The sequence below is a fragment of the Vanellus vanellus genome (genome assembly GCF_965231255.1).
Source record: "Vanellus vanellus genome assembly, chromosome: 2".
Lineage (NCBI taxonomy): Eukaryota > Metazoa > Chordata > Aves > Charadriiformes > Charadriidae > Vanellus > Vanellus vanellus.
Window position 1 is genome coordinate 34,143,775 of NC_138906.1, and position 13,307 is coordinate 34,157,081.

Genomic DNA, 13,307 nt, shown 5'->3' on the forward strand with positions numbered 1-13,307 from the left:
AAATCCTAGGCTTTGTTCATGTGATAATCAACATCATCTCTGTCCTTCAAAAATCTGCAACTAACTAAGCCCCTTAATTTGGAATTAGCTCTCACTAATGCAAATGAAGACACCAGGGAACCTGACCAAATTTGAATCTGGTCCACATGATAAATTCACAAGTGATCTCTAACTGTTTATCAGAAGATTGCTGCTGGTATAATTTCTTAGAAATTGAATCCAGCTATTAGCAGTAGACATTAATTTCCCACAAAAATAATCTGAGTTTACACAAAATGTTGGGTTTTAAGGCCAAGCTAAACATGGTTCCAATAAATTTTATGTTCTTTTAAATTGCTTGATCTCAGACTTGGTATTCCAAGTCCCAGAAACAACTACACATTTAAAGCTCTTTCTTCAACTATTAAGGTATAGGAAAATTCAAAGTGCACTTTTTCATTTGTAATTATTTAATCCTTCTGATTTCTTAAAAACAAGAAATTGTGTTTATGGGCTCAAAGAAATCATAGAACCATAGAATGGTTTGGGTTGGAAAGGGTCTTAGAGATCATGTGGTTCCAAACCCCCTGCCACAGGCAGGGACACCTCCCACTAAACCAAGTTGCTCACTAAACCAAGTTGCTCATCCAACCTGGTCTTAAACACTTCCAGGGATGGGGCAGCTTCTCTGGGCAGCCTGTACCAGTGCCTTACCACTATCAGAGCGAAAAATGTCTTCCTGCTCTCTAATCTAAACCTGCCCTCTTCCAGTGTGAAGCCATTCCCCCTTGGCCTGTCATTGCATGCCCTTGTAAAAAGACCCTCCCCAGCTTTCCTGTAGGCCTCCTTTAGGTACTGGAAATCTGCCATAAGGTCTCCCCAGAGCCTTCTCTTTTCCAGGCTGAACAACCCCAGCTCTCTCAGACTGTCATAGAAGAGGTGCTCCAGCCCTCTGATCATCTTTGTGGCCCTCCTCTGGACCCGCTCCAACAGGTCCATGTCCTTCCTGTACTGAAGACTTCAGAACAGGACACAGTACTCAAGGTGGGGTCTCATGAGAGTGAAGTAGAGGGGTAGAATCAACTCCGTCGACCTGCTGGCCACTCTTGATGCAGTCCAGGACACGGCTGACTTTCTGAGTTGCGAGTGTGCACTGCCAGGTCATGTTGAGCTTCTCGTCAACCAACACCCCCAGGTCCTTCTCCTCAGAGCTGCTCTCAATCCATTCTCTGCCCTGTATTTGTGCTTGGGAGTGCACTGAACCCAAGTGCAGGACCTTGCACTTGGCCTTGTTGAACTTCATGAGGTTGGCTTGGGCCCACCTCTCCAGCCTCTCCAGGTCCCTCTTGATGGCATCCCTCCAGCATGTCAACCACACCACACAGCTTGGTATCATCGACAAACTTACCGAGGGTGCACTCGATTCCACTGTCTGTGCCACCGACAAAGATATTAAACAGCACCAGTCCCAGTACTGACCCCAGAGGAATGCCACTCATCAGTGGTTTCCACTCGAACATCAAGCCATTGACGGCAACTCTTTGAGTGCAGCCAAAAAATTGGTACACATTAGGCACCTACGTTGTCATGCTCTAAATTAATGTGTTATGAATTTCTGATGTAGACAAGGAAGCGTAGATATTGACATTTGCCAGCTGGACAAACTGAGACCTGGCCTTTGATTATCTTACAGCAGAACACGCTCACAATGTAGAGCCCAACGCAGGATTTCAGAAAGCGCTAATTGACATATTCTGGTAATCCAGTTCATGTCATCCAGGAAAATCCACAAATTCCTTGGGAAAACACCTGGCAAAATGTCCAAAACTAGTTACCTATTGCATTTAGAATGGAGTTCTGAATGCTGTGGAGTAGAAATATTTGTAGCTATTTGTAGCCCTGTGCTTCATCATACCGTTTTGGAGTGCTGCAGGTATAAATGACAACCTCTTTTCACACTGTCTACCTACTGTGTGTCCAGTGCTCTATCAATGTAAAAAAGCTGGCCTTATATGGATGTGGAGAGTTTCACATATTTTTGGCAGACTAGGCAGATTTGCTTATTCTGGAACTAATGATGTAAGAGAAATTATATGAACAGAAAGGATGGAGAATTACTGACATAAAAAGATAGGGGAATTGAGAAGAAAATATATTGTTTCTACATGCTTCATATGATTCCACTCTAGTAAGACCCGACCTGGAGTACTGCGTCTGGCTCTGGAGCCCTCAGCACAGGAAAGACATGGACCTGTTGGAGCAGGTCCAGAGGAGGGACACAAAAATGATCAGAGGGCTGGAGCACCTCTCCTGTGAGGACAGGCTGAGAGAGTTGGGGTTGTTCAGCCTGGAGAAGAGAAGACTCTGGGGAGACCTTATAGCAGCCTTCCAGTACCTAAAGGGGGCCTACAGGAAAGATAGACACAAACTTTTTAGCAGGGCCTGTTGCAATGGGACAAGGGGTAATGGCTTTAAACTAAAAAAGGGTAGATATAAACTAGATTGAAGGAAGACATTTTTTACAATGAGGGTGGTGAAACACTGGAACAGGTTGCCCAGAGAGGTAGATGCCCCACACCTGGAAACATTCAAGGTCAGGCTGGATGGGGCTCTGAGCAACCTGATCTAGTTGAAGATGTCCCTGCTCATTCCAGGGGCTTTGAACTAGATGACCTTTAAAGATCCCTTCCAACCAAAACTATTCTAAGATTCTATGACATTTCAAAGACAAAGGAAAAACCTCTATAATTTTGCCTTTTCTTTTCAGAAAGATGGTGAAGCTGATCTGCTGAAGGGGTTTGACTTCCTCAACATGGAAGAGAATTCCAAATTTCTGAAGCACAGAAAAAGTAATGATTTACCACAGATATTTCTGACTCCACAGATAATCCACCTTCTCTTTTGGTAGTGGACAATATACTATATACCAATAAATCCAAATAGACATAAAGATCTTGAAAACAATGCAAACAACTACAGATGGCATATTCTTGTTCCTAAGTTTATCCTATGGCTCCAGGTGACAAAACAGGGAAACATTTGTTTCAAGAAGATTACAATCATCATGGATTCTGCTCAAGCGTCAACCTGCACTCTTGAAAGCAGAACAAAGTCAGAGAGAGGTCACAGTCACTGCTTATTTATTTACCTGTATATTTTTGGAGGTAAGGAGGAGGATGGGAAAGGGATTGCGAAAATCATAGCAAAGAATGATACACACAAAAGAAGCAAAAGGGTCACTAACTTAACATTAAAAGGACTAGAGGTTGGGTTTAGAGAAAGACTGTGAAGACACCATGGGCTAGAGGAATTTTTTCTGTTCCTGAAGTTTGTAGGATTTCCTGTTTGTGCTCTGCATCTTCCCGTGGATTGCTGGCAGTCAGTTTTCTGCAATTAGCTGCAATTTGCTCCTCTTCACGTCTGGTACAGTTTCTCATTCACGACTGAAGAGTGTCAATATTTTCAGCCTTTCTGATGGCTCAGGACTGCATTTCTGCTGCACCCCACCTAAACGAGTAGGACTTTAGAGAGCCCACAGGCTCTTATGGAGTGCAACCAGCGTGAGGAGATAAACAGATGTGCAGCAGACAACAAGGAGGAGTTTGCTACACAGATCAAAGTACTCAGAAGTGGTATCACTAACTCCAAATTATTATGGCCCTTTGGCCTGAAAGAGGTAGGCTTTAACAAGTATTTATGACACCATTTTGCAAAAAAGTTTAAGTGTGTGTTTAACTTAAAATGTTGAAGTCTCATTTGAATCAATAGGATTTAAGTGTATATCTTGGCATATGCATTGTGCGGTATGTTGTGAATATTTTGCAAATGTTGGTGGGTCTGTGTCTTCTATTATAGAAAGGCTAACATAGGAAAAGGTATACTCCAACCATGCAGAGTATGGGTATCCTTGAAAGTTTCTCATTTGAGATTTGCTTGCAGGGAGACATCAAACATAATATAATTGAGCATAGATATAACAACACATGATAAAACTCTGTGCAAACGGAAATGAAACATGATTTCTAATAAATAGTTTGCTTTTGGAAAAGGTCTTTAAACTGTGTGAGAAGTGCCACGTGCCAGCTTTATATATTCCCACAAACCATCATTTCCTAGAGGCAGTCATTGACTGAAGGTCTATACAGAAGATTTTTTCCGTGCTTTCAGAGAGGTGAAATATTTTCCTTGTGGAAACTTCTGGGCACCATAATGTATTCAGAGAAGTTAATGTATTCAGAAACATCTCTTAAAAATTATTTTGCACTTGGTGGCAAATATATTGTGGAGACTCTGTGACAAGCTAATGGTGATCCTGCTGTTGCTGAAGAGGAACAACTGGATGATATATAGATGACCTGACCCTAGTTTAAGGAGGCATGTCGCAGACAGGCATTCCTGTGCAAAAAGAGCATAAACTATCCATACCAGAGAGGCCTGAGGTGATCAGGGCATGACTCAAGTAAAATTCAAGAAGTCAGTCCCTACTTCACATTCAGAAAGTATTTTTCTATGTTGTCTTGTGACTGATGCATCTCCAACCTCCCCAAGTTCTGCCTGCTCCTCTTCCCCACAAGTCACCCCTCCTCCTCAAACACTTTCAGCCCTACAGCATTTCTAACCTTTTTGCTGTTTGTACCCCTGGGGCATAGCCTTACTTATCTGTGTCCTACCAAAATCTTCAAGCACCTCTTGAGACGCCACAGTGCAAGAAGAGGTTGTTTCTGTGAGCAGGTTATGGTAGAGGAACTTGTTAAGAGGACTGGATGGGACAGACTAAATAACCCTGGAGCACTCAAACACATGGGACCTATGCAGCCATTTAAACTGGGTGAGCTTTAGGCCAGCTTTGTGTCAGCATTTCATTTTTTCTCATAGAACAGATGCTTGTTTTATGTTGTATCTTCCATATTCTCTCAGTATCAAGCATTTCGCAATTAACTCCATCCATGACAAATAAAACCTGACAGAATTCAGTGCATGGGAGACAGATGTAAATGAGCAGCGTCGCTTTGACCAGCTGTATCTGGCTGAACCTCAGCAGCAAGCTGTCTGTCAAACTCTGCCATTGAAAAAAAAACAACCCTCACATCTTGTGAGCCGGTGTGCGTGTGCGCTGCAGAAGCCTGTGCTAGAATAGCGATCCTGCTAAATGGGGAAGGAGAGGGCCTGTGATGGAGCAGCTGCCGCAACTCAACGCAGCTTCATTTAGCTTTTCCCCCTCCCACAATAAATGCTAAATCTACCCTGCTAAAGAGGAGTTCAAGCCATGAAGATATTCCCCACAGAAGAGGATTATAAAGCCCTGTGATGAGCCTGGAGTGAAATTAAAAATAGCCTGTGAAATGAATGTGCTTTTCTTGGTCTGCTTTGGGAGGTTTCGTGAAGGAGGTTTTGCTTCTCAAAGCGGTACATGTAATCTCTCATGGATCGATCCCAAGTCGTCCGCTGTGTAACAAATGTAGATGGCTGTTCAAAAGGAACGCGGTCGCCTTGTCTGGGGTCTTTTTTTTGTGGTGCCGGAGCAAGGGGAGCGTGTGTGTGCATGCGAGTATGTGTGTAGGAAAAGGAGGGCTCAGCCAGTCGATCAGATTTCATTAGGTTTCTAACTGCCAGCTTTAGGCTAGTGGTTTTGGAATATTACTTGGGATCATTTCAAGTATTTTCAGCTTTGAAAAGCAAGTTGTTGTAGTTTCTAATTAAAAGAGAGGAAAAAAAGGCCCCTTTGTCAGTTAATAAATAATGGTCATTGACACTTCAGTTCAAAAAAACAGGAAACACTGGAGCTTTCCTTTCTCCCATCTCAGCTAAGGGCTCCTGGCAAGAGGCGGTGTCCCCAGCAGAGGACCACCTGCGGCTCAGGAGCAGCCAAGTTCTCAAGCTGAGATAGAGGAATTTTATACATGACCATGATGTCCACTTCCACTCCAGGCCATCTTGAAGCCAGATGCATCTCTACTTTCAAGATACTGAAGTGGAGGTTGCCAGATTTACAGTATAAAACACCTTCTTTTAGCATTACTCAGTCTGTGGGATCCCTGGCTGCTTATTTTATCCCTCATAATATTAGAACAGAATATGGATCCTGCCAAGTTTAGTAGTTTCATGTAAAGCACTGACAAATAACCTTAGATGGTAAATTCCCTCGGCTCTCTCTTATGCCTGCAAAGTACCAGGCACACTCCTGCTAAAGTATATATAGCATAGTTTCGAGGCTAGGGAGAAGATATATTTAAAATTTCTTTAAGTCTTGCCTCATTCATGTCACTTATTCCATCACTTGAATCTTGCTATCCATCCACTGATGCCAATAAGAAGGAAGGATATTCAAGTATATCAAGCACAGACTCCCTTGCTTTGTCACAATGTAGTGGGTACAGATAGATTTTTAAGGGTGCCTACCACAATTTAATTCCCAAAAGTGTGGCAGGTATGTAGATCCAAAGGCTGCTGAGGGCTGTTAAGTCAAGGGAGATAAATTGCCCCATAGATGTTCTTGTCTCTTTCTAGTGCCTGCAGAAGAAGCCTAGGCAACCAGCTTATACACAGCAACTATTACTTACGCGCCTGAAGTCATAAGAGATGAATCCAGCCCCTCTCCCTAAGTTACTGTGGAAAATTCTTGCCTTGGCCTAATAGCATCAAAATTATTTCATGTAGCTATTTCAGTATCTTCAGAAAGTTTGGAAAATGGTAACACCTTCATATCTTCTCCGGATACATGGAGTTTGGGCTCCTACATAGGAGCTCAGCTAAATTCATACACAGCTAAACTGAAAATACAATTCATTCTTGATGTAATAAGGGAATAGGAAGTTGATAGGACTTGTATCTGTTATGCTAGTACTATACACTGTCCTAGAACTCACTACATGTAGGTTTCTTGAAGTTTTCTATGTAGAGATCTGCAGATACTATAGGTGAAATTAAAACCTAGCACTAAAATGAACCATGGTGAGAGAGAGCACCACACTCACTGGTTTTTCTGTGGCTCGTGTGAGAGTAAGCGTGGCCAGGAACAGCTAAGCTGAGCCTTGTACCTCAATATGAGAAAGGTGGGTTAGTTAAAAATTCTCTGGTCTTTCAGACACTTCTCTATTCTATTTCTGTGATAATGATCCAAAAAATCTTGGAAGGGTCCCTTCATAGAAGTTTTACATGACATCAGCTTTTCCTGTGACCAGCTCAAAAAACAACTGTAAAGAGGTATATATGGAAACAATAAAGACCTACTGTTTTTTATGGAAGTATAATGCCATCCAAATAAAATCCACCATCTACGGAAACTTTCATTAAAAACATAACTCTGAAAGACTCAGTACTGGTAATTCAACAAAAAGAACCCTTGTTTTCCAATGTAAGTGAGAGTCCTGTAACGTCAGGGTTATCACAGAAAAAAGAGCTATTCACAAACACATCAGAGAGAAGCTTGAACGTGAAGATAATGAAGGACAGATGTTATCTCAGGGAAGATGCTGAGCTTAAGATTTTTTGCGATGGAGGCTCAAGAATAGGTGTTTTATGCATCATACGCCATTGCAAAAGTTACTTTTTTTTTTCCCATTATATTCAGTAATATGCCTGTACTTTACAGGGAACACAGAGCATTCTCGGACAAGAACAAGCTCTCCATCAGCTGCTGACAATGTGATAAACTGCCCCGCTCTTTTTCCTCTGTCTGAACATCTTTCAGCTCCCTGTACCCAATCCTCTACTGGTCCCAGAGCACATTTGCAGGAGTTAGGAGAGGGGAGAACAAGTCTTCTTGTCTGGTTGACAGGGGGAAGAAAGGAGGCTTCAGGGCGCTCGGTGGGTAAAGGGTGACCTGGAGGGAATTGTCTGCACACCACTGCTCGGGGAATCACAAGCTCACCTATGTGGAGAAATTGAGTACTACTGGTGGAATTTAGTCCCGGCTCTAAAGGGTTACAACTGTGAGTGGAAGAAGCTCTGACAACTCCTAGGAGAGCTGAAAAGTAATTTTACAAGAGCCAAACCCTCCTGCACACCTGGTGTCTGTCCACTGTGGTTAAACTACTCTTTTGTATCTTCCACACAAGGAAAATTAAGCTCAATTTATCAGAATTATCTGTGTGTATGTACAAAAATATGGTTGATCAATAAGTGGCTGATAAAAATCCTGGAATATCCTAGAAAGAATGAAATGCCCTTTGAGAAATACACTTATTATTGGGGTAATGAGGTAATATTAATTCAACAAAAGGGCAACCGCATAAATGGTAAAGTTCTGTCACGGGTAAGGATTTGGCTATAAAGCAAGAAGAAATGGTCAGCTTTCAACATGAGAAGTGGTAATTAATGTCTCTTTTTAATGAGCTGAAAAAAACATTACCATGTAAAAAAGTAGATGTCCCAGTATAATTTAGATCAGAATGAAACATACTCCTGGAACTGTCAAACTGAGGATCAAAGATGGCTTGCATCCATTTTAGATGACTAACTTGTTTATTTTTCCTGATGTTTTCAATTATGTTATTGAAGCAAAAGTTTTCGTTGCATTGAGTAAGAGAATGCCCACTGTGCTTTTAAGTGAAGAATTAGTCTGGGCCTCGTAAACCATTATCTTTGGTGCTTTTCAGTGCCCAGATCTGCTAAAAACACAGCTGCTACCTATAATCTGCTGATATTGTTTTTTTTAATTTTTTTTTTTTTATACTGGTGGGGAACCCTGTGAAAGGGTCTTTAAAACATTTAGCAGGGTTTTAGATAACTAAGTTACAGAGCATGGCTATCATGTAAGCACTCACTGCTTACATGATAAGTACTCTGGGTTTGCTAGGTAATACCTTGTACCTACTGTAATTGCTTGTTCTTGCAGATTGCAGAGTAATCCAGAAAGAATTCTATAGTCACTCTACATTAACAGAAAACAGGAGAGGTTGCAATGTGTACATTCCTTCTCTGATAACGCAGGCGTAACAAAAAAAAAAAAATTAAGTAGGTGTGCCACAGCCCCATTTATTTCCCACAATACAGGCTGGTTGCTTCAAAGCGAAGACATCAGACGTACTAGTGGGGAGAGCAGCCCTGGAGTAGTACAGCAAGTTCAGACAGGTACAGATAATAGCAAAACATATTTACTGCATTTCAGGTGCACGAGCTGAAAGCTTAATGTTGACACTACCCAGTCCTTTTTAAAGGCTATTACAGAATAAGGATGAAATATGTTTTGCCCTGAACAAGGTATTTCAATTTTAATAGGCTTTGGGGCTTTATCTGTGTTTTTTTAACATATGTTCTTTTATCAGTTCATTTGTTTAGTTTGTGTGTAGTACTTTATCAAACACTAATCTTAGTTTTTCTGGTTATATAAGCAAAATTCTTAAATTTGCCTATGGAAGAGAAACGCGATTTATTGCAGGAGGATGAATCGTTGTTAGCTTTATTCACTGGTGATGTACAGTTATCAACCTTAAAAGTTCCAAGTCGGATTCTCAGATTGATGAGGTGTAACCCACTATTGATTGTTAATTTATTAATCAGAAAATATTAGCTTCATGTATCCCTTGACAATAGCCTTCCTGTGATATATTTACACATCATAGACCAAACATAGAACAGGAAGCAAAGTAAAAAAGCCTGTGCAGTATAAGCATAGATGAAATCTAATGAGCAGCTCAGCTGCAAAAAATAATTCAATTAATTGCGTGCTTGCAATTTACACCATCTCAAAACATTTTTGTGCTTTGAATGATGACTGACAATTGTATTCAAAGTAAGAAACTTCTTCACTCATATTTATGGTATGCACGCAAAACAAATATTCACGGATGCTTGCAGCTGCAAACTGTGCTGTGAACATCATGCGCACTGCCTTTGCCATCTCTTGTTTTGCTTGTGATCACCGTAACAGATGCGAGGCACGCTGCCCTAACTGGTGGGTCAGAAAAGTATTTTGAGAATAGCTGCACTGGTTCAACGAGTGTATTGCTGGCTCTCTGCTGTGCTACGAGGAGCGGATTCACTGGGGCAAGACACATTCCTCTCTCTCTTCAAATAAAGAGAATGAGCAAATGGAGCAGGGAGGTAATGTCCTGACAGTTTACCTGGGATGAGCTGAAGCGTCAGTTTGATACGCAGCCTCGGATACCACACTTTCTTATGGAAATGTTGAAGGGATGGGAACAGGAGGCAAAAATGTGGATAACAATTCTGAGGAACCTGAACTATTTTCATTAGTACTTGTCAAGTGCAAGAAGTTCTGGACGTCTAACCTCACCCCATTTCTTAAAATCAGTCCTTCTCAAAAGAAAGTATTGCAAGTGTACCAATCTGACATTGCTTAGCCATAGTATTGCTGACAATCACCTCATACCTCAAATCTTGGCCGAGGTTCTCTATTTGCACAGAAATAGACTGGCAGTACCCATAGCTTCAGGCTAAGCCTCTCGGGTCGTTCTCTATGTTTTTCATCTTTCTAAATGCAGTCTTTTTACAAGGTTCCCTGATTTCCTTCTTTCCATATGTTTTCTACTTGTTTTTTGCTCCGCCGCCTGACGTTGCAGGGCTGGGTTCTGCCCCAAGTGCTGTCAGAGAGAGGGGTGGGCTGTGCCCTACCTGGTGCCACCCCCTGGCCCTGGGGCTCCCTTTCTCCCTCCAGATGCTCTCCCTCACCCAGGAGGCAGTGTCACCCTTGCTGTCCCTGCACATACTGGAGAACTGAGTCACAGTTGCACAAATGGGCGATCCTCAACAGCCAAATTAGTGGCAGGCAACTGATAGAGTGCATTTAAATATCTGAAGCCCAGGAGGCTCAGAAAAGACAGCCAGATGCGTGTGAGGCAACTTAAGATGACCAACAGGGAATTCCCAGGCAAGAGCAGGATTTAGCTGTTTTCTAAAAGATGGTTCATCTGCAAATTATTGAGTAGAGAGACAGAGGATTCCTTTAACATATACTTCATAGCCACAAATCATTTTCAGAAGTAGGGTAGATGCAAAAGTGTTGTTAAAAAAAAAAGCCAAAAGAGGAATGCTGTCATTGTAGCTGAAATAAAAGCATTGAATCCTTACACTGAAGTCCTCCTTACGTCCGATTTAGAGCAAGGCTTTGAAATAAAATTGCTTTCCTTCTAAGAGAGCTCCCTTACACTTAGACCATAGAATAAGCTTAGCAAAGTTTTTTTTTTTGTTGAAGGTGATCCACTTTACACACACTAGTAACTCTATGAGCAGAGGCTGGGATCTAAATATAGTCTTTTTCACACTCTGTCCAAGCTCAATGAATATTTAAGTATTTTTTACACAGCAGGACAAGAGAGACTGAGAAGATATCAGAACAGAACAGCTCTAGCTTGGCATTGGTTAGAGGATCTAGTTTTAAAACCCACACAGAGATCAGGCAAAGGAAAGATCTGTATTTGGACATCCCAATCCTGCCTAAGCCCTCTCAACATTGACTTCTCAGTGAAAAAGGACAGGGGAAGACATGGGCTTTAATCAATGTGTTTTGCTTGAAAAGCATTCCATAGGGTCCTAAAAGGTGTTGGGAGGGAAGGCATATTAACATAATTCTGCAACGTGCTAGAACTTACCCATGAGTTACACACTTACGTGTTTTACAATGCCAAGATTTAGACAGAAACATGCAAGAATTTAGTCCCTGAAGATTTTAAGCCAGGTAAGTCAGGAAGGAGTATGAGCTGAATGGACAGAAAGGTGAGTTTAATCAATCTCTCCAGCTTTCAAACTTTCCTAGCTTGAGTTTGTAACAAAAGAAAGATGACTTGATTTGCAGTCACTCGCTCTAGTGAGAAATCTACACTGAAAAAAAAAAAAAAATCCACTTAACCTCTGGCAAGTACTCTTGTGGTTTTCAAGGAAGAGAAAAATTCTTAGCAGGTTTACAGAAAGGCTGGATCTCCTCATTTGGATTCTTTGACTGCCATGTGTTAGAACTATACACACACAGCCTCTCTCAAAAAACCCCAATATTAAAAGCCACATAATTCACAAGTTAGGAAATGCTAGACTTAAGGGCTGTCTTCGTGACCGTAACCCAGCTGTTTTGTGCATGTGCATTAAGGTAGGACCCAAACCACCCTTGCCTTGTCCAGTGCTTAGCATGGATGGGGTGTCCCTAATAAGTAGGTATTTAAAAATGTGTTTTCTCTGTGTATCTAGTGTGCGGTCCCCCAAACATATTTACTGCAAACTGTTTAAATGCTAGTCAGGACAGAAATGATTTTTTTTTTTCCTTGCTTTTTCCTGTGATCCTCAGAACCATAATGACTATGTAGTCATTATGTGCCTGTATATTTCCCAGTTCAGTAGAAGCTGGGAGCACACAGTGGGTCCTGGTGTTGTACCTCCAGGTCTCAACTGACCTGGAGGAGCTGGGCTTCTTCAACAGAGCTGTTTCATCATCATGCCGTACATTTAACAGGTCAGCAGGTCTTGGAAGAAATTAAATTAGTTAGTTAAAATCCCTATTGCCATATATGCATGGGGGGTGGCTCTTAAGATTACTCTTTTGCATGCTTCAGTTGGCAGCCCTAATAACTTCATCACAGCTCAGCAATTTTCTAGCTTGCTTGTCTTTCAGGGCAAAACTTTGATACATAGCTGGTACAGGATGATGCCTTCTTTTAGCTATTTGAGAATCCCTTTGGGATAATTTTCAACTCCAAGGTCCCTCGAAGGGAGAGGTCTCCACATCTTCACATGGATAAAAATGCTTTCACAGTTGGCTCTTCTGCAATGCTGCCGACAGCAATGGGGACAGACTCTGTACATGATCACCTCGTAGCTGCCACTCGTAGCACCTTCCCTCAGCTTCAGCAAAGAAATTGTCATCATCAAACAAAATACTCATCATGCAGCAGTTTAAGATCCCAGCACAGATGAATTTTCTTGTCTTTCCATGCTGCTTCAGATCAGCCACACCCATTCCAGCTATTTGATTCTTGTGAAATATTTTTTGTGATCCTTGAGCACATGATAAAAGTAAACTCTATGGCTTCTTTTGTTTCTGATAAATCTTTTCATGTTTGCCTAAAGTACCAGATACATCCTATAAATTTTCTTCAGTACTTCCCTTGACAGAAAATGAGTGAACTTCAAAAGACAAAGAGATTTTGCGTCTTTAAGCACCAATCCAAAGTAGAGGTGCTCTGAAGAGCCCTCAATTTCTTTCTGAAAAATCTTTCTGAAGGCATTTGGTTTTACAAAGCTTAAAAAAAAGAGTAGTTAAATTGTATGGTGCCTCACATTTAAAAGCAAAAGCTTGTTGCTTCTTCTTTAGTGTTCTCTCAAAAAAGCATGAAGAGTTGCTTCCTCAGAGTAATTGAGCTCGAAGTACAGCTGGAGTT